General features: G+C 40.2%; 1 protein-coding gene and 1 non-coding gene across 2 annotated transcripts in view; one reads left to right on the top strand and one right to left on the bottom strand.

Moving 5' to 3' along the window:
* NELL2 (neural EGFL like 2) overlaps nucleotides 1-20,181 on the bottom strand; it is a 449,535-nt gene that overhangs the window by 78,486 nt on the left and 350,868 nt on the right. The window lies entirely within an intron of this gene.
* LOC142452195 (small nucleolar RNA SNORA7) lies at nucleotides 9,897-10,034 on the top strand. Its single transcript, XR_012785226.1, has one exon. It is a non-coding gene; the product is annotated as a small nucleolar RNA SNORA7 (small nucleolar RNA).

Genomic DNA, 20,181 nt, shown 5'->3' with positions numbered 1-20,181 from the left:
CTTTTGCCTTCTGCTGTATCTGGACCCGGCATCTGGTTCATCAGTTTGTTGTGTAGCCTACCGATCCCAGGAACCATCAACAGACTGCCACCTTGGATTCATTCAGCTCTGCATCTACCAGCCTATGATTCTCCCACTTTTTATTTTCCTACTTCCTGTTCATCAGCTCCTGCAACTATGTGAGTCAGAAGAAACCTCCAACTTCGATCTGACCCATATACTTGGACTGGAAATAACTTATCTACTACTGAAACTGTGCATGGCATTTCTTGTCATAAATCTCCTTCTATATACATACACAGATGGTATTGCTTCTCTGGAGAACCCAAACTAGCAGAGAAATCTTACAGCACTGTAAAGAATTACTTAGTGCTGCCCTCTTAAAGTTGAAGAATTCCTGCTAAATATGAGTTTGGTTTTAACACTGTTTAGTTTATCACAATTAAACTGTTCTTTCTCACAGTATTAAATCAACAAGGTCAGCTACTTTTTAAGGTGTATATGGAATCAGAAGACAGTACTTTGCTACCTGGTTCTGCCACTTTCTGGCTGAGTGAGAATTAAAAACAACAACAACAAAAACTTTTAACACATTTAAACCTCAATTACCTCATCTATCAAATGGGGGATATCTATTTTAAGTATGCTAAGGGATTTCTGAGAATATCAAATGGAATAATGTATGCCAAAATTTTATAAACTCTTAAATAGTGTTTCAATATTTGTAAAACTAGATATTATGGGATTATTTGTATGCCATTTTAGAAAATAGCTAGAGACTTTTGGAGACCCCCAAAATACATAAAGGAGCTTCTTGCAATGGTTTGTATTCTTAGCAGCTATCAGGATAGCCTCTGACTCATGATAAGCCCATGCACAATGAGATCAGGCTGTTGTGATGCAAGGGGCTGGGGCTGTCCACTAGTTTACTGTAGGAAGTAGATTGCCAGGCCTTTCTTAGTCCACCTTAGTCTGAAAGCACTACTGAAATCATTCAGCCTCATAGCCGCACACAAGCTTCCACTGACAGACAAGTGATGGCTATGCTTTGGTGCACTGGCCAGATTCAGACCTAGGTCAACAGCAAGGGGAGGAAATAATTCTCGCTCTGACCATCACCACCGCCCTCTTCTTGGGATGTCAAAGATTGGTTTTTAAAATGTCTGCAGTTTCCACAGTCTGTTTTAAGGGGAAGCCCTTTTAAAAACCAGCTTGCGTGGGCTTTGCACCCATTTCATATTCAGACCATATTTTCATTATAAGAACATTGACTTGACAATACTACATCATAACCCATTTAAGTGAATCATTTACTTCTTCCATTATAAGCTCATTAGAATAGAGAACCGTTATGTGGAAGGTCTACATTGATGTAAAAGAAATTTTAAAAGGTCTGTTGAGACTGAATTGGGAGCGAGGGGCAGTCTCTGCCCTATTGTCCCACTACACCGAGATGATGGCCTATGAGAGCCCGCAGAAATACAGCTCCCAGCTCATCCACAGAGAGTCCTCCAAAAGGACAGCGCGAAGACAGATCTCTCTATTGCATAGATCTCAGGTGCTCCCTCCTCTCTCTTCCTCCCTCTGATAACATGAACCTCCCTGTCATGTGCCAAAGCCACTGGATCTTCTCAAGAATGCCAGGTAGAGCCAGCTCACAGACTTCCAGCGAACTCAACTTTTAACATAGGGACTGTATATATAAATAAATCTAAATGATAACAACAAAAAAATCTGATATTGAATTGATGATACCATAGTGATCCCCATGCATAAATGTATTCCTCTGATGCATGCCATTCCCCAGGAATCACATGAAAAAGCAATGTACTTTTAAGTATCAGCAACTTAGACCAATTTTATAGTTCTAGGTTTTCCTCATCCATAAAAGACACATTTGTATTTAGACACAGTCATACACTAATATAAGAAACAAAACATCAGAAGGCCTGCATTTTCCAGATTTATGGAAATTTACTTTAAATTCCAAAAATCACTGTAACGAAGCTTCTGGGTATTTGCTATTGGAAAGCCACTATTGTAGATCATCGCTTATAACACATGCCTATTCCTGTGGCCTTAGATTTAGAAAAAACTTGAATTTGAATTTAAATTACTGCAATGCTTTTAAGTATAGAAAAGAACCTGATGACAAAATTTGTCAATAAATTAAAACACTGACGTGTCAATCGTATTTTAAGATATATTTTAAACATATTTTTCAATATTTTCATGGAATATTTATTTACATTTCAATGTTCTCAAGCTTTCTACAATTTCATAAGTGATCCTGTTTACATTTTAGGTTTGTTCCATGTCCCTATAAATGCAGTTCTCCCAGTGAATAATTAAATCTAGTAATTCTGAACTAAAGCCTATTCTTAAAGCTGTAAATTTCACCTATCAACACACCACTAATGGAGAATTATACTTGCATACATACATTTTAATTATAGGAAATTCAGTTAAAATTCATCTTAAAGCAATTTTCAAAGCACCAAATAAATTTTGTTGTACCATATATACATTGCACACATAATAAACATGAAATCAGAATAAATTAAGAGAAGGCTATAACTTGAGTCATGACTGGAAACTTGTATGTACCTCAAGGAGATACATTTTAAAATAAAAATGCTTTTCTAGATATTTGTAACAAGTTGCCTTTATAGTTGCTTAAACACTAAAAATCAAGTCCTTAAATTCCCCGAGGAATGAGTGTTAGCCATTAAGTAACCTGTAATACTTAACAAGAGCCCTTGTGGTGTAGTAGACCAGTGGAGCCCTGGTTGGACTATGATCCTCATGGCCGGCAGTTCAAAACCGCCCAGCAGCTTCATGGGAGAAAGACAGTGTTTTCTACTCCTGTAAACAGTTACAGTCTCAGTGACCCACAGGCCCTCAGTATGAGTCAGCCCTGATTTAAAGGCAGTGGAGTTTGACTCTTCGTTTTTTTGAATGCTTAACAATACCAACAACAACTAAACTAAATGCAAATCAATTAATTAGTTCCTTTTAATAACTTCTATTTTCCACAGACTAACAAGAAAATTGAATACATATCTTTATAAACTTCAAAGAGTTTTTGAAGTGAAAGTTAGGGCTTCTAAAACCCTGCAGCCAATTTCCCTCTAAGCAATTATAATACTGTAATAACACTCAACTGAAAAATATGAATGAAAAATAGGACCTTAACTTGAACATGGATATCTTACACATATGGAAATTTTTTAAGGTGAGCAAAGGGAAAAAGTTCAAATTGGGAATTCAAACAGGTAAGTCTGGAAAAGTAAAAGGTATATGATGATGACATGAATTTTTAAGACTTAATTCAACAAAAAAAATTAGCTCAGGCTATAAGTTAATTGTATAGCACACATTTTGGAAAAAACATGTGGAAAAAGAATTATGAAACAATTTTGTTTTCCTAATTTTTTCCAAATATTTGCAAGACTGAATCTTCCTTTTTATTTTTGTCTTAAGGAAATTGGAGGCAAGTTTCTCCATAACAGGGAGCAGGGAGAGGTAGGGGTGGGCCTTGTTCAATAGAGCGGCTGCAATCTTGAGGAGACAGAAGTGGCTAAGAAGGAATTATTTTGGGAAGTGGAAGAAGACCATTCGAAGAATGGCAACTTTGCATTTCCTTTTGAGATATGTGGTCATGAGCTTAAGGCAGTCCTACCATGCCCAATGGGGTCCTACCATGCCCAATGGGGTCGCCCTGCGTCAAAATCGACCCGATGGTCATGAGTTTTGTTGGTTTTACATCTGGATGTCAGAGTGGCTGTTCTGCAGAGATTTGCACAATAACCCAATGAGTGATCAATCTGTGAAAAATTATATAAATATAGATAGATATCACTTTAAGCTTGACTGACAAAGTAATTGTGTCATTGTAATATTTTTTTATAAAATGACTCTCATTCCGCCAACAAATATGTTCTTTTAGCTTCATATGAAAAGTAGTGGGCTAAGAACTATTATCTGTATTATCTACATGGGCGGTATTTATACTGTTGTTTTATTTTGGAAAGGCTTGGAAAAGAAACTACTTAACTTATATTGTACACTTTCCATTTATAATAAAAAATATCTTATCCTCAGAATTCATTTCTTCACCACTCTGTTTTTAACTATATCAGTGGGCAACTTATTTTCTGGTTTCTTTTTTCTTTGCCTCACTGAAAAGCTATCAATCCTGTGGACAATTGCTGTTACTTCAGTTACCAGGCAGTTACAGGAAGGGAGGCGACACAGTGGATCATATTAACAAGGCTCTCTGGTACATTTTCAAGCAACACACAGACAGTGTATGCACATGCCTTGGGAATGCGTCCCTTCTCTGTTATTGCTTGTGCAGCAGAATGATTTCTGTGACCATCACATTTTACTTCATAATGACCATGTTTATGTTCTCTGGTACAGCCTGATGGCCTTTTTTGGCTTAGACGGTCTAAACATTCTTGAAAATAAGAATAATTTTATTTAAGTCATCCTCCTTTATAGTGATACACACTTGGAAGGATCAAAATGCCTGTGCCGCCCTCAGGCTCGGTGGGAATATAACTTGGGGATTTTTTTCTAGAGCGTTCGGCAGACCCTACCAAATTTGATATGTTCATAAAAAGTTGAATCAGCAATATTAGCTCCAGGAGATGGTTCGTTAGAAATGTTTTCACATTTGGATAAAAATGTATATACAAAGATGTTCACTGAGAACATTTGAAATAACAAACTGTCTGAAAATAACCAAAATGCCTGGTAATAAAAGAAGAATTAAAGAAACAATGACACATTTACACCACGCAACATCATTCTTTAGAATGAGAGAGAACTAAGTACATTGACTGAAAAACTTTCTGTTTGTAGAAAGTAGAAAATCAATAATAATATGTATACATAATAAAACAGGCTTCAATGTTTATGGAAAAAAATTGAATTGAAGATAATGGAATTTTCCCACAACATTTTGAATCTGTATTTTAAAAGCATGTGAATGTGTATTAGAGAAACACATGGGAAAAACTCTAATTTCATACACTCCACAGGTGGTAGTTACCACTAATGGAGGATTTTTTAACCATGAGTGGAATAAGTCTTGTGAGTCTGGCTGTCCTATTCCTCATGAGATGATTAACAGCATCCCTGATCTCTACACACTAGACACTAGTAGTACCCATATCACCTAGTTACCCCAGGGAAGAAGGCCGACAAGCATTGCTATTTGTTCTTCGGGCAAAAAAAAAAAAAAATCACCTGTTTGATCTAGATGGAGTGGAGGGTAAACTGGCTGGCACATCTAGTTTGGCAGGTAAGCACCATGGTCAAGTGAGCCTCATGAAGCCAAAGTCTGGCCTGCTCTCTGGGACATCCTGGTGTACCAGGAACGGTCTTCAGGGTTATGCTCCACAGTACCAAAGAACATTGTAAATAGCAGAGGACCACTGAGATAGGGCTGGAAGATGAGCTTCTGGGATTGAAATCATTAAGATTAATGGCATGGATGGATCAACGCTTTGGGACCTTCGCTTGCTGATAGTTATGACTCAAAATGAGAAGAAACAACTGCAGATGCCCATTGTTAATGAGAACATGGAATGCATGAAGTATGGGTTTGGGAAATTTGTAAGTTGTGAAAAATGAATTAGGCTGCATAAAGATAAACACCCTTGGCATTAGTGACTAGGAATAGACCGGTATGGGCAACTCTGAGCCAAACAATCATATAATCTACTATGCTGGGATTGATAAAGTCTAGGGAAATGGTGCCACATCATCAGCAAGCACATTTCAAGATCTCTATTAAAGTACAATGATTTCTGTGTTAGGATAATATCTATATTCCTAAGAGGAAGACCTATTAGGTACCAATGCTGAAGAAACTGAAGAATCCACCAGCATCCTCAGTCTGAAAAAGGTACAATATACAATCAATCTGAATCAATAATTATTGGTGTTAAGCATTCAAAAGTAAATAGGAAGGATCATTATTTGTAAAATATGGCATTAATGATACAATGAAGCTGGAGATCATGATACAATTGTGGAAGACTAATGACTTTTTCCTTACAGATACCTTCTTTCAACCACATACATGGTAACTATACATGGCTATCTTAGCAGATGTAATACATGGCAATTATACTGGCCACGTCGGTGGGAAGAGAGGGTGGACAATATCAATATAATCAGATAAAACAAGGCCAGGGACTGACCAGAAGAGTTCATGAATTACTAACATGAAGCTTCAGGTTGAAGCTTGCTGCTGCACAAGCCCTCTTTAAAGTGTTAAAGAGGCAAGGTGTCATCCTCAGAAGTAAGGTGTACCTGATCCAAGCCACGGTATTTTTAATAGTTTCATTGGCATCTACTTCACATATCATGCAATTTAATCATTTGATCATATTAATAAGAGTTGTGCAGTCATCGCCACAATCAATCAATTTCAGAACAATTTATTCTCATACTCGTTGTTAGCTCCCAGTCTCCTTCCCCTCCTCCCCTGTGATGCTCTTAGGTCGTTATTAATCCAGTCACTATCTCTATAGATTTATCTATTCTGGATTTCATATGCCAAAAAACACAAAAGCAAACAAAGAACCCCAACAACAATGACTACACAAAACTTAGAAAAACCTCAATGGAAAAGAGAGCAGAAAATATCAAAAAATGGGGGAAAAAACCTAAAATGGGTCACAAGGAAGATCAAATGATAACGCATATTTTAAGCTAACTACACCTGCCACATTCTACTGTAGCATGCTCTCTCTCTGATAGCAAGGTCGCTCACATCTCTGCACTGTGCTGCAGGGAGGCCCCAGAGGTGTAATCCACGGGGGAGGATGCTTCATACGCATGCTGGGCTCCCACAGCCTTCCATCAACCGCTGCTGCAAACGGAGTGTTCACAACTTAAGCTCTGATACCATTCCTTCCTTTGTATCTGGATTGTATTACTTACACTCCTTGAATCTGGTATGTTTCTTCTATGTGGACTTTGTTGATGCCTCACTTAGAGAGTTGGTTGTTTTAAGATAAGCCTTTAAGACCAGAGACTTCATTCTTTCTAATAGTTGGGAACCATCTGGTTTCTTCATCACTCTGTGCTATTTCACCCATATCTTTAGTGATCTCTCACAAGGGTGAGCATTGAATAAGGACGTGTTGTAAGAACTAATTCTTCTCAGGTTGGACTAGAAGTAAGTGCAAGACACTAATGCATTCATACATCCATGGTTTATATATGTCTCTGGTTTACTTTAGAGATATCACTATCATTTTATGATAGAGAACATTATAAATCATCCCCTTGTGGCATAAGGTAATTCTATTGATAGTGCCATTACCGTAGTCAAGCTACGGAATCTAAAACACTGCTGAGAAAAGGAAATTATAGAGATATATACTGGCTTCATACCACAATACATGAATTGGGAATTTGTACAGATTAAATTCTTAAGTGACTGGATAATATTTACTGGAACAATGGGGGCTGGTGATAGGGTAAACCTTTTCAATAACACTCATTCAAGAAGGCAATAATCATGCCTACTAGACTAATATGTGTCATAAGAAAATGAGGAGGGCATTCAAATAGTAAATATACGGTAGTCCTACCCCATCATTCATTGGGCATTCACAAAGCAAGAGATCCAGACCAAAATCCAAAGGCCATCAGTTCCATAACCTTGGGATAACAGTTATCTGCTTCTCATGCTGAGGTGTTTCAGCCTTAAGTCAAGTGGATCAGTCCAGTGGTTCTCAAACTTCCTAATGCTGCGACCCTTTAATACAATTCCTCATGTGTGGTGACCCCCCCCCCCAAAAACATAAAATTATTTTCGTTGCTACTTGACAACTGTAATTTTGCTACTGTTATGAATTGGGCGACCCCTGTGAACGGGTTGGTTGACCCTCCCCGCAAAGGGTTGTGACACACAGGTTTAGTCAGTTCCTCAGATCTGCTACAGGTGAGTTTGACATATAGCCCAGTTCAACTAGCAAGATTTCCACATTGAATCCTTCTGGTATGGCCAAGAAAAGATGTTGTGGGCCTTGAAGGACAGGCTAACATCCCTGTAGCCTGTACCACTTGGCCTAGGACTTCAATGAATGAACAGAAACAAGGTTACAGTGTCCAGTTAGGAACATAGAACCATGTGTGTCCTCCTCTTGGGTTCCCAATAAGTATGGCTAAGCATGATTTCCTCAATGGAAGGCACCCCACCTAGTTTACAGATACATTAATAGGTGTTAATTGTCTTCTCACCCTTTCATCTCTAACTCCAGAGCTTTCTTTTCCTTTGTTAAATTTACCAGTGGTATGTCATTTGTTAATCCTTCAAAAAAACTAATTCTGGTCTGTAGGTTTTTTTCCCCTATTGTTTTCCAGTTTGTTTATCTCTGCTCTAATCTTTCTGATTTCTTTCCTTCTGTTGTTGGAACCCTTATGTTGTAGCCCTTGTCCTATTAAGGAGTTGACTACGTTCTGAGCACCCAGTTTGCAGAAGAAGAGAGTAAGACAAAGGAATGGAATTATCAGGTTCAACCGATCTTGTAAAGCAGTCGCACCGTCTCTTTGTCTATTTCTCTGCCTGCTCAAGGTCATTGTAGAACTCTGCACACACTCATTCTTGTGCTGCAAATCACCTACTTGTCACAACTCACTACATACCCCACTTTTTTCTATTGAACATTCCTCTTTCACTTGATGTCCCATTGCAGTCACTCGATGCTCATATCTCCTTTCCATCAGAGACACTATTCCTGTGCCCAGTCTTTAAGCTCCCTTCCCTGTGTCACCAAATCATAACTCATTATTCATGAGTTACAATTTATAAGTAAATAATGCTATATTCTTTTTGCTTACATATCAGTAGCCAACTTTGTCCAAAATTAGGGGGGATTATTATTGTTAAGTCATTAATTAGAGTTATAGTTATTTCCTATGGCAACCAAGAGCAACAAAATGTCTTACAACAAGATTTCCTTGTTGCAATAGCCCAAATCACTCACTAGAAAATTTGGCACACCTGGATTTGAAAGCAGGGTTTAAAAATTAGTTCTTTCTGGTTTGACACCACTGCCCCTTAATCCCCCTGCTGACAATTTTAATTTCCACTCTAGTATACTGAACTAGAATCTATATTTTAACAAGATGCCTAGATGATTCCTAAATGATACAACACCAGGGAATCTTACAAGATTTCGTGAATATGCAAGAATAACCTGGGGGTCTAAACACTCCTATGTATGCATAATAATTAAATGTGGTTGTAAAAGCAACCTATTTATGAACTTCAAAATAATTACTTCTTATATCCAGACATAACTAGAATTGTCTTGTAGCCATAAAAATCACCTGATAAATGATTACTGGATTGATTAACAAGAAGCATTACACCAAGCACCAAAATAAGTTTTAAAAAGTTCTTGCACGTTAAGACTAATAAAAATGTAAGGTGATTTGGGGGACTGGGTATTATAAGGCAAAAAGACTGGCAGAATATGCCAAGGAAAGTTGCACAAAAGAGTGTTATCTGGATGATAAAGTAGAGAAAGGGTTATTTTACAAAGCACATGGTATTCAAATCAAGGGTCACGTACCCTCTGTGTGATCTTGGACGTGTTGGTTAACTTCTTCAAGCACCATATTTTAAAATGATCATGGAAGCCACGAGTCCAACTCGGAGAGTTGTTGCTAGGATTGAAATAAACTCATGAATGTAAAGCGATTAGCACAATGCTTGGCATGTGGTGGTTTTCAATAATGATCAGCTGATGTGTCAGAAGAGTTTACAAAGCAGTTCAAACTAGTAAGTGATACCCATTTTACATAATGGGAGAGGGGCATGTAGTTTCATGGAAGAGAAAGTGTTGGTTTAGGAAGACAGATCGGACCTCCCAGGATCACATCTGGAGAATAGCTAGTCTTCTGCCAGCTTTGGAGACAGGAGGGAAACCAAGCCTGTCAGAGACCCATTCCATTCGCAGTTTGCTCAGTAGCTGGTGACTGGAAGAGACTCGGTGACAGTGTTCAGGTCCTGGGCAGGGAGGCCTTGACCCAGGTCTGGCTCTTTCTTGAAGGCATCATGGCTGCCCCCAGACCCCGGGTGAAGACTAAAATTGTCAAAAAGAGGACCAAGAAGTTCATCCGTCACCAATCCGACCGCTATGTCTAGACTAAGCACAACTGGCGCGAGCCCAGAGGCATTGACTACAGGGTTTGGAGAAGATTCAAGGGCTAGATCTTGATGCCCGACAGTGGTTACGGGAGCCACAAGATAACCACGCACATGCTGCCCAGTGGCTTCCGCAAGTTCCTGGTCCACACCGTCAAGGAGCTGGAAGTGCTGCTGATGTGTAACAAGTCCTATTGTGCACAGATCGCTCCCAACGTTTCCCCTGAGAATCGCAAAGTCATCGTAGAAAGAGCAGCCCAGCTGGCCATCAGAATCACCAATCCCAACGCCAGGCTGCACAGCGAAGAAAATGAGTAGATGGCCCATTTGCGAGTTTTATTTGTGCTAAATAAAATCATAAATGGGAAAAAAAGGAAGACAGATTGATGAAAGATTGCGTATGAAAGGTGATGGTTTCCCTCTCATCCTGCATGGTGGAAAGAGAAGGAAAGGGGGGGGGGGGGACTTACAGGTCTGAAATTGAGAGCGAGAAGGATGAAAGAAAGGTTTCAGGCAAACAGGGAGCACACAGGGAGAAAGAGAACAAGGCTTTAAGGGAAGGGATACCCAGCCCATGAGAATTCACTTACGTAGCGGTAGACCTATGATTTCTGAAATCCCCTTCAGGAAAAATAGATTAATAATATAAATATTACTATTACACATTTTACATAAATATATGGTGATGTGAACATGTTGCTAGATCCTTGAGATCTGCTCAGATAATATGTTATAAATATTTATTAATGATTCCAATAAAATCTACCATAATTCTCTGCATTTGGCTCCTACATAATCTAAAATTAGTTGATTGATTCAACTCTCATTAATTTTAGACATTAAATCTTGCCTCTCACTCAGTGTAAGGGGAAAAATTATCTCTGTACCTTCTGGCTCATAATTAAGTTTTATGATTTATGAAAAGAGTCCTTGTCCCATAATTCACTGAGGTAAGGCGTCAGTATCCTATAATGTATTATAGCTTATTCTTAATTCTTATTCACTAGGGGATGTTTATTGGCATCTGTACTTAATTAATTTTTTCCTATAAATGGTCACAATCAGGAAAATCATAATGGATAAGTTGTGATCTTTTCAGCATTCATTTGACTGATTTTCGAGTAAACAGAAATCAACAGTTGCCATCAGCTGACTTTATTTTCTTTCAATAAAATATTTTTAAGAGAAAAACAAGCAGTAAAAATACATGAGGCGTCTGAGGGGCTGGTCCCAGTACCAAAATACTAAGTGGACACCTGCCCCTACCCCCCAGAAGAATTTATTTCAAAGGATGGCATTGATTCTGCAGCTCTGGGTGAGGGGCATAGCTGATCAGAGCACAGAACACACGGGAGCAGATGAAGGGGGAGGAGGAGAGAGTGGAGCATATCCTGGCCCACCAGGCCTTGAGGACGATGACTCCAATTATAGCAGCCAGTCCACAGAGAGGACCACATGGCTAGCCCCACTATGAGACATGACGTCCCTCACTGACTCATGGCCCTGCAGGGGACAGCACCAGAGACACAGTGTGGGAATTGTGCCTGAGCTGATCCCACCACACTGAGGCAAAGCACTGGGGGAATGCAGCAGAACAGCAAGGGAATGGAGCAGCAAGGTCCCCAGGGAATGCTGAAGGTGGACTTTGGGGCGAGGGTGGGGTACCCCAACACACTCGACTGGAAAACACTCCTAAAGGCCAACAGACAATCCTTGAACTAACTACAAGCTTTTCTTTCTTGTTGTGTTTTGTTTTGTTCTTTGCCAGTGGTTTGTTGTTGTTCTGTTATATATTGTTGCTTGGTTTTGCTCTGTCTTGTTTTTGTGCATGCTATTATCTCCACAGGTCTGTCTAAATAAGATAGGCTGGATGAACAATCTGGAGGAAAAACAATGGGACCCACAGTTCTGTGGGGGAATGGGATGGGGGGAAGTGGGAGGTAAGGAAGTGGTGTTAACAAACCCAGGCACAAGGGAACAACATGGGATCCAAATTGGTGGTGAGCTGGGTGTGGGAGGCCTAGTAGGGCATGATCAAGGGTAACGTAACGAAGAGGTATTGCTGAAACCCAGGTGGGGACAGAGCATGATAGTGGGACAGTAGGAAAGTCAAGGGAAATAGAGGAAAGAGCTGGGAGGCAAGGGGCATTTATAGAGGTCTAGACAAAGACATGTACATATGCAAATATATATATGAGGATGGGGAAATAGATCCATGTGCCTATATTTATAGGTTTAGTATTAAGGTGACAGAAGGACATTGGGCCTCTACTCAAGTACCCCCTGAATGCAAGAATACTTTCTTCTATTAAATTGGTATTCTGTGATGCTCACCCACCCAATATAACTGCTGAAGACAAAGCGGATGAATAAGCAAATGTGGTGAAGAAAGCTGATGGTGCTCGGCTATCAAAAGGTATAGCATCTGGGGTCTTAAAGGCTTGAAGCTAATCAAGCGGCCATCTAGCTCAGAAGCAACAAAGCCCACATGGAAGGAACACACCAGCCTGTGTGATCACAAGGTGTTGAAGGAATCAGGTATAAGGCATCATCAGAACAAAAAATTCTTACCATAGTGAATGAAGGGGGGAGTGCAGAGTGGAGACCCAAAGCCCATTTGTTGGCCACTGGAGATCCCCTTGCAGAGGGGTCTAGGGGAGGAGATGAGTCAGCCCAGGTACAATGTAGCACCGATGAAGAATACAGCTTTCCTCTAGTCCCTAAATGCTTCTTCTCTTCCCACCCACCCCTGCCCCCTCCACTATCATGATCCGAATTCTACCCTGCAAGTCTGGCTAGACCAGAGGATATACACTGGTGCAGATAGGAGCTGGAGGCACAGGGAATCCAGGATGGATGATCCCTTCAGGACCAGGGGTGTGAGTAGTAATACTGGGAGTGTAGAGGGAGATTGGGTTGGAAAGAGGGAACCGATTACAGGGATCTGCATGTGACCTCCTCCCTGGGGGACGGACAACAGAAAAGGGGGTGAATGGAGATGTCGGACAGGGTAGGATGTGGCAAAATAATAATTTATAAATTATCAAGGGTTCATGAGGGAGGGAGGAGTGGAGAGGGAGGGGAAAAAGAAGAGAACCTGAAAAGGGCTTAAGTGGAGAGCAAATGCTTTGAAAATGATGAGGGCAAAGAATGTACAGATGTGCTTTACACAATTGATGTATGTATCGATTGTGATAAGAGTTTTATGAGCCCATAATAAAACATTTTAAAAAAATGCATGAGGCTAAAAATAAAGAGAAAAAATTTAAGGTTAATCTTAAGGCCATAGTTAGGCCTTGTAAAATCAGTGGGGAGGGGAGAATAATCTTGAGTGAGAGAGTGATTTATATTTTAAAGGCTGCTCAAGGCAAATAAAAACACCTAATCTAAGAAGGACAAGAAAGTGTTCTAAGAATATCACAGAGTTCCTTGTTTTATTTATTTTGAAGGTTTCCATGAAATATGAGGTCCCAGTTCATTCCTATGTAGTTTTACAATTATCTTCAGGCACGAAAACTGAGGAAATTGGCAATGGAGCTCTGTCTAACACTTGAGAGAGCATACTTTTCACACCTTTAATCAGCTGTGGACTTGCCTCCCAGGTTCCACCAGTAGGAGTTTATCACAAAGCCTTACCTGTAAATTACAACCGCTGGGACTGCATCTCCAAAAATTATCCTTTCTGGGAGCTAGTTCTTACTGGGTTACCAGAGCAGAAATGATTAGTAGTCAGAACTCAAAAGCTATGACTATTATTTTTGTGCCTACATGCCCTTTCTCCTGTCATTTAGACCAAATGTTGTCCTAGGTTTTAGACAGTCCTAGAGCCCCACTTTCAAGAGAAAAGAAATGCATTTTACTTTCTGGAGCTTTCTACAGGTTACACTGGTTTGTTCTTGAACAGGAGCTTAATAAATACATGCTTAAGGTAATATGGCAACTACATTCCACAAAGTTTGCTGCCATTTAAAAGCTTTTAATCAAGTGCGGCAAAGATCACTTAGCAAACCAGGGAGAGCACATATTAATTTAATCTCACACAGTCTTGGATATAATTAATAATTTCTCCTTTTTACTGGTTGTACAACCCAGAGCAAATGAAATTTTGAACCTGAATTCACTCATCTTCAGAAGCCCAGGTGTTCCAGTGGGTAAGTGCTAGACTGTTAATCAGTAGATCAAACCCGCTGCTTCTCAGGAGAAAGATGTGGCAGCTGGCTTCTACAATTACACACACGTACCCTAGGGAACCCCATCGGGTGGTTGTACACTGCCCTATAGGGACTCCATGAGTCGGAATTGGGTCAATGGCAAAGAGTTGGCTTGGTCCCTCATTTAATAAGAGTGACAGTAGGAGTCAGGCGTAAGGGCATAAAATAGTTAATATTTATTTGAACACAACTCTACAGGTTTATCTGTTTACTAATTTAATACTCCCAACAGTGCAGTGAGATAGGCATTATTACTACCACTATACCATTTCAGTCTTGGATCCGGTGTTATTAGCATCTCTTGCACCACCCTGAGCTGCCCCTTGGAGCCGGCCCGAGCCTGATTCTAAGGAACTATTGATCTAGTTGCTATTGGTATTGGTTTAGCTGGCCTGGATTCATATACAATTTATATGAAGAAAATCATAGAAGAAAAAGAAAAGAGAACGAGCAAAAAGCAGCACTGACGAAATAAAACACAGAAAAACTTCATTCCAAAAGAACACAGGAAGTAGTAAAAACTAGGACAAGCTAAAAATGGGGCAAATAGGAGTTTACATCATTTTCCATTCAATAATTAATATCCAGAGTGTTCCATGACACTGGTTGTAGTCTGCTAAATGCGTCAGCTTTCTCTCCATTCCCACCCCGTGTTTTTCATTTCCATTATTCAAGCTTCCCTGTCCCTTCCTGCCTTAGCTCTGCTTCATAGTATACCCTGCCCTTTTTAAACGACAACAGTAACACAATTTTACTGTGAATTAGGTGGAGGTTTATGTTTCAGATCATCAATTTTGTATCCAACAACTCCCCACCCGACTCCCAGTCTTTCGCCCTTCCGCTTCTTTTCCTCTGCTTGTAGGACACTAGCTCCCTTTCCCCAAGTTACCCTGTAGCCTAGCAGCCCTGAGGAGATAGTGGTTTCCGTGTCGGGCTGCTAATCACGAAGTTAGCAGTTCAAAGCAATCAGCTGCTCCAGCAGAGAAAAGCTTATCTGTTCCTATAAAGATTTGTAGTGAAGAAACCTACTGGAGAAGTTGTATTGACAGGAGTAGTCTGCCCTATAGTGTGGCTACAAGTAGGGATCACTGAAGACCGTGAACTTGGGCAACCCTCTAGCCTATTGTTTCCCCTTCTTTCCCTTACCTCCCCCTTCATCCCTGTAACCATCAATGTCTGTTTCTTTTGGTAAGTATAAAATCCTCTGTCTTGAATTTTTGTCTTTATAACAGTGGTTTCATATATATGTCCTTTGGGGATTAACATTTCTTCAAATGGCTCTTTTACCCATATTCTCTGTCACTCCACCAAACGACTGGTGGAATGCCAGATAAAGGGCATGTCTTAATTCTAATAGAGAAGATTGGTCAGTTTTAGTCGCCACTCCTCTGGTGACAGGGCTGAGGCATCTCAGAAGCAGGAATCAGTCCATCAAGGAAGGAGAGCCACTTGTGGAGCACATTTGAGAGCTCTGTCTGGTATGGAAAAGGTCAAGCTCAGAGGGCCAGAGGAACTACGGGCTGCTGCAAGGAGACCATGGAGCACATTTGAGAGCTCTGTCTGGTATGGAAAAGGTCAAGATCAGAGGGCCAGGGGCCAAGGAGCCAGGCCAAGACCAGAGATTGAAACAAGGAGACCGTGAGATAGAACAGAGGAACAGCATTGATATGCTAAGACTGTGGTGTAAAGCAGTTAGATGGTGCCTGGCTGGCCCAGAGAGCAGAGGCCAAGGGAACACATGGCCGAGAGGTGGAGGAGCAGAGACTTGGCAACTGGCTGAAGAGAGCACTGCTGTAGATAACATAGTATGTCTTTAAAGTTTTCTGATCCTAGCTTCTGGTAACCTGTATTGTTTGTGAGTTCCGTGTGCAATGAATCATTGACCCCCGCAGAGCAGCTGGCGTCAGAATAGGGTAAAACAAGGAAGGAGAGTGGAGATGTAACTGACATCGGCAATTGGTTTGGGGTTTGTGTGAAGTTAGACTCTCCTCCCTTGTGAAGCTGGAGGAAGTCAGATGTGTCCTCTCTGCCATTTTCTCAGTGGATCATAGGGCGTTTCTGTTCCCGGTTGTTGGAGGACACACTAGAGAGCTGGCTACACAGAGAGAGTCGCTGCACGTTTGCACAGTGCTCACAGCAGGGCATGAGGTTCCAATACTTGTCCATCCTCCCCAGCATTTGACATATTCTGTTTCTGTGAACTCTGCTATCAACGTCTTGTCGAGGTGGTACCTCGTTGTTTTGATTCGCAGCACTCAGTGGCTAGTGGTCATGAGCATTTGTTCAGATGTTTCTGGGCCACCTACAGGTCTGTGGTGCACTGTCTGCCCGCCTCCTTTGCTCATTTTTCAATTGTATATTCATCTTTTACTTTTTAAGGTGTGGCACTTTTCTCTAAATTTTAAAGATTAGTTATTTGTCTCATGTGTCCTTGCCCATTTTATCCCTAGTTAGTAGGTTTTCTTTTAACTCTTTTCAGGAAACTTTGATTCTCGCAGTGTCTTATTTTTAGAAAGTTCTGGTCCCTATTTTGTTTTCTGCTCTGTGTATATTTTTATTATGTTTGGTAGTGTGTTTATGATGTGTATTAGGACCCTTAGCTTTGTCCCTATTTTTTCATTGATGTTCTTTAGAGTTCTAGGATTTGCTTTGGGTCTTTAATACATCTTGGGTGCACTTTTGTGTAGGGGACAAGGTGTGGCTTCTGCTTCATTGTTCTGCAGATGGAAATCCAATTTTGCCAGCGCCATTTGTTGAATCAATTATCTCTTGCCCATTTTAGTGTTTTGGCCTTTTGGCAAAGATCAATGGAGCAGATTTCTTTGTTCAAGTCTTTTGTTTCTCTGGTTAGGCTTCTCACACACTGCCATCAAGTTAATGCGGACTCACAGCAAACCGCTGTGGGTTTCCCAGACAGTAACTAGTTATAGCCCTAGAAACCCAGTCTTTCTCCCTCGAAGAGGCTGGTGGTTTTGAACTGCCAACCACGCGGATCGCAGCCCAATGCAGCACCACTCTACCGCCCTAAGTATTTCATTTTTATGTTGTTATTGAAACTGAGATAGTTTTCTTAATTTCCTCTTCAGAGCCATCATCATTAGCATACAGATATGACTGATTTTGGTATGTTGATCTTGAACCCCGGTACATTTCTGAATGGTACAGTTATTTTCAACCATTTCTAGTTGAGTCTTTGACTATATATATATATATATATATATATATATATATATATATATATATATATATATATTCATATCACCTGAAATAGTTTTATTTCTTTATTTCCAATTTTGATGCCTTTTATTTCTACTGTTTTCTAATAGCTATGGCCCAAACTGCCAGCACAATATAGAGTCTGAGTGGTGATAAATCCTGGTCGAGCTTCTGTTCACAAGAGAATGCTTTCAGTTGATCTCTTTTGAGCAAGCTGTTGGCCATTGGTTTGCCAATATTATGCCTGTGTTAGTCCAGATTGACTAGAGAAACAAATTCGTAGACACTCATATGTGTGTGAGAAAGAGCTTTATATAAAAGAACAACTATATATTGAGAAAGTATCCCATCCCACTCCAAATCAAGTCTCTAATCCGATATTAGCCCATATGTCTGATACCAGTCTATAAATTCCTCTGCAGACTCACCAAACACATGCAATGACACTGAATGCAGGACGATCACAAGCCAGTGGGTGAGAAGTCTTGTAGATCCAATGATGGTGGAAGCATCTCAGCACTGGCATGGATCTCCATGAAGCTCCCCCAGCCCCAGGGCTCCGATTCCATCAGCATAGCTCCATGTGTCTTGTCAGCAGGAAGGTGAAGCCGAGAGAGTAGGTCTGGTGAGCAGTTTATCTTCTTAGTGCCTCCAAATGAAGTCATCAGGCTGTGACTGGATTGACAGGCAGGCTAAACTCCACACCTCCATTCTTAATAGCCACAAATTGACGCCAGATGATGTAACTACAGCAATGCCTTTATTGCCTTCAATTACTTTCCCTCCTATTCTTATTTTGATGGGTGTTTGTTTATTTATTTATTTTTAAAAATCAGGTAAGGACATTCCATTTCATTCAATACATTTTCGGCATTAATTGATATAATTATGTAGTTCTTTTTTCCAAATGCTGAAGCAATCTCAACTGAATCTCACTTGAACATGATATATTATGGTTTTTATTCTGTCGTCTAAGATTTTGTTGAGAATGTTTGCATCTATGTTCATAAGTGATATTTCATTGTGATTTTCTATTCTGCTAATGTTTCGCTATCAGGGTTATGCCGGCATTATAAAATTAGCTTGGGAGATTGGTGTTAATTTATGGAAGACTTTGTATAGAATTGTTACCAATTCTTCTCTGAATTCTTGGTAGGATTCTTCAGCAAAATCATATGGTTCTTAATTTGTTGCTGGATGGGAAGGAGATGACGAACTTTTTCTTCTTGGGGGCCTGTTGAAGTTCTCCACATTAGTTTGTGTTAATGATAAAGGTAGTATGTTTCTAGAAATTTCTCCGTCTCATCTAAGTTTTCAAATGGCTAGAGTAATCTTTCATAGCATAGTGTGATTATCTTTTTATTGACTTGATTCTGTTGCAATGTAGCTTGTTCTATTTCTTATTGCTGACATTTGGAGTTTTCTCAGGTAAATTTGTTATAAAGAATCAGATTCTTGTTTGTGGATTTTTTTTCTTTCTGTTTTCTGATTCATTTGCTTCTGCACTAATTGTACTCAATCTCGATTAACTGCTGGTCTTGTATGTTGTTGTTGGGTGCTATCATGTCGGTCCTGACTCATAGCGACCCTGCGCACAACAGAATGTGACACTGTGCAGTCCTGCACCATTCTCACAAGTGTTCTATGTTGGAGCCCGTTCTTGCAGCCACTGTGTCCATCCATCGCGTTGAGCACCTTCCTCTTTGTCGCTGCCCCTCCACTTTACCAAGCAGGATGTGCGTCTTCAGGGAGTGGTCTCCCTGACAACTGGTTCCAAGTAGTAAGATGAAATCTCACCATCCTGGCCACGAAGGAGTACTCTGGATGTACTTTTTCCAAGACAGATCCATTTGTCATTTTAGCAATACATGCTATTTTTGCTATTGTCCTGCTGGATCACAATTCAAATGCATCAATTCTTCTTTGGGCTTCATTATTCGGTGTTCAACTTTCACATGCATATGAGGCCATGGAAAAGACCAGGGATTGGGTCAGGAGTACTCTAGTCCTCGAAGTAATATCCTTGATTTTTTAATATTCTGAAGAAGTGCCGCTGATTTACCTAAAGTAATATGTCTTTTGATCTCTTGACTGCTGCTTCCATGAACATTGATTGTGAAATCCAAGCAAGACAAAATCCTTGACAATATCAACCTTTTATCCATTTATCATGCTGTTACCGATTGCTCCAGTCGTGTAGACTTTGGTCTTCTTCACACTGAATTGTAGTCCATTCTGAAGACTACAATCCTTGCTCTTCATCAGCAAGTGTTCAACTCCTCCACAGCAAACAAGGCTGTGTTATCTGTATACGGCGGGTTCTTAATAAACCTGCCTCCAGTCCTGATGCCACATTCTTCTTCATATAATTCAGCTTCTCTGATTATTTTCTCAGCATACATTCAGAAGATACAACCCTGGGCTCATACCTGGGCTCATATGATGTTCTGAATCAAAATGACCAATATCAGTCCATGTCAGTCCACCAAAGCCTAGGATGTCAATCTTTATAGCTTTCTTTTCATTATTGACAACTTCCAAGTTGCTTATGTGGCGAGTTCTATTCTTCTCTAT

This window comes from Tenrec ecaudatus, chromosome 6 (assembly GCF_050624435.1).
Source record: "Tenrec ecaudatus isolate mTenEca1 chromosome 6, mTenEca1.hap1, whole genome shotgun sequence".
NCBI lineage: Eukaryota > Metazoa > Chordata > Mammalia > Afrosoricida > Tenrecidae > Tenrec > Tenrec ecaudatus.
The sequence above is the reverse complement of the archived record's forward strand: the minus strand, read 5'-3'. Positions and strand labels throughout refer to the sequence as shown.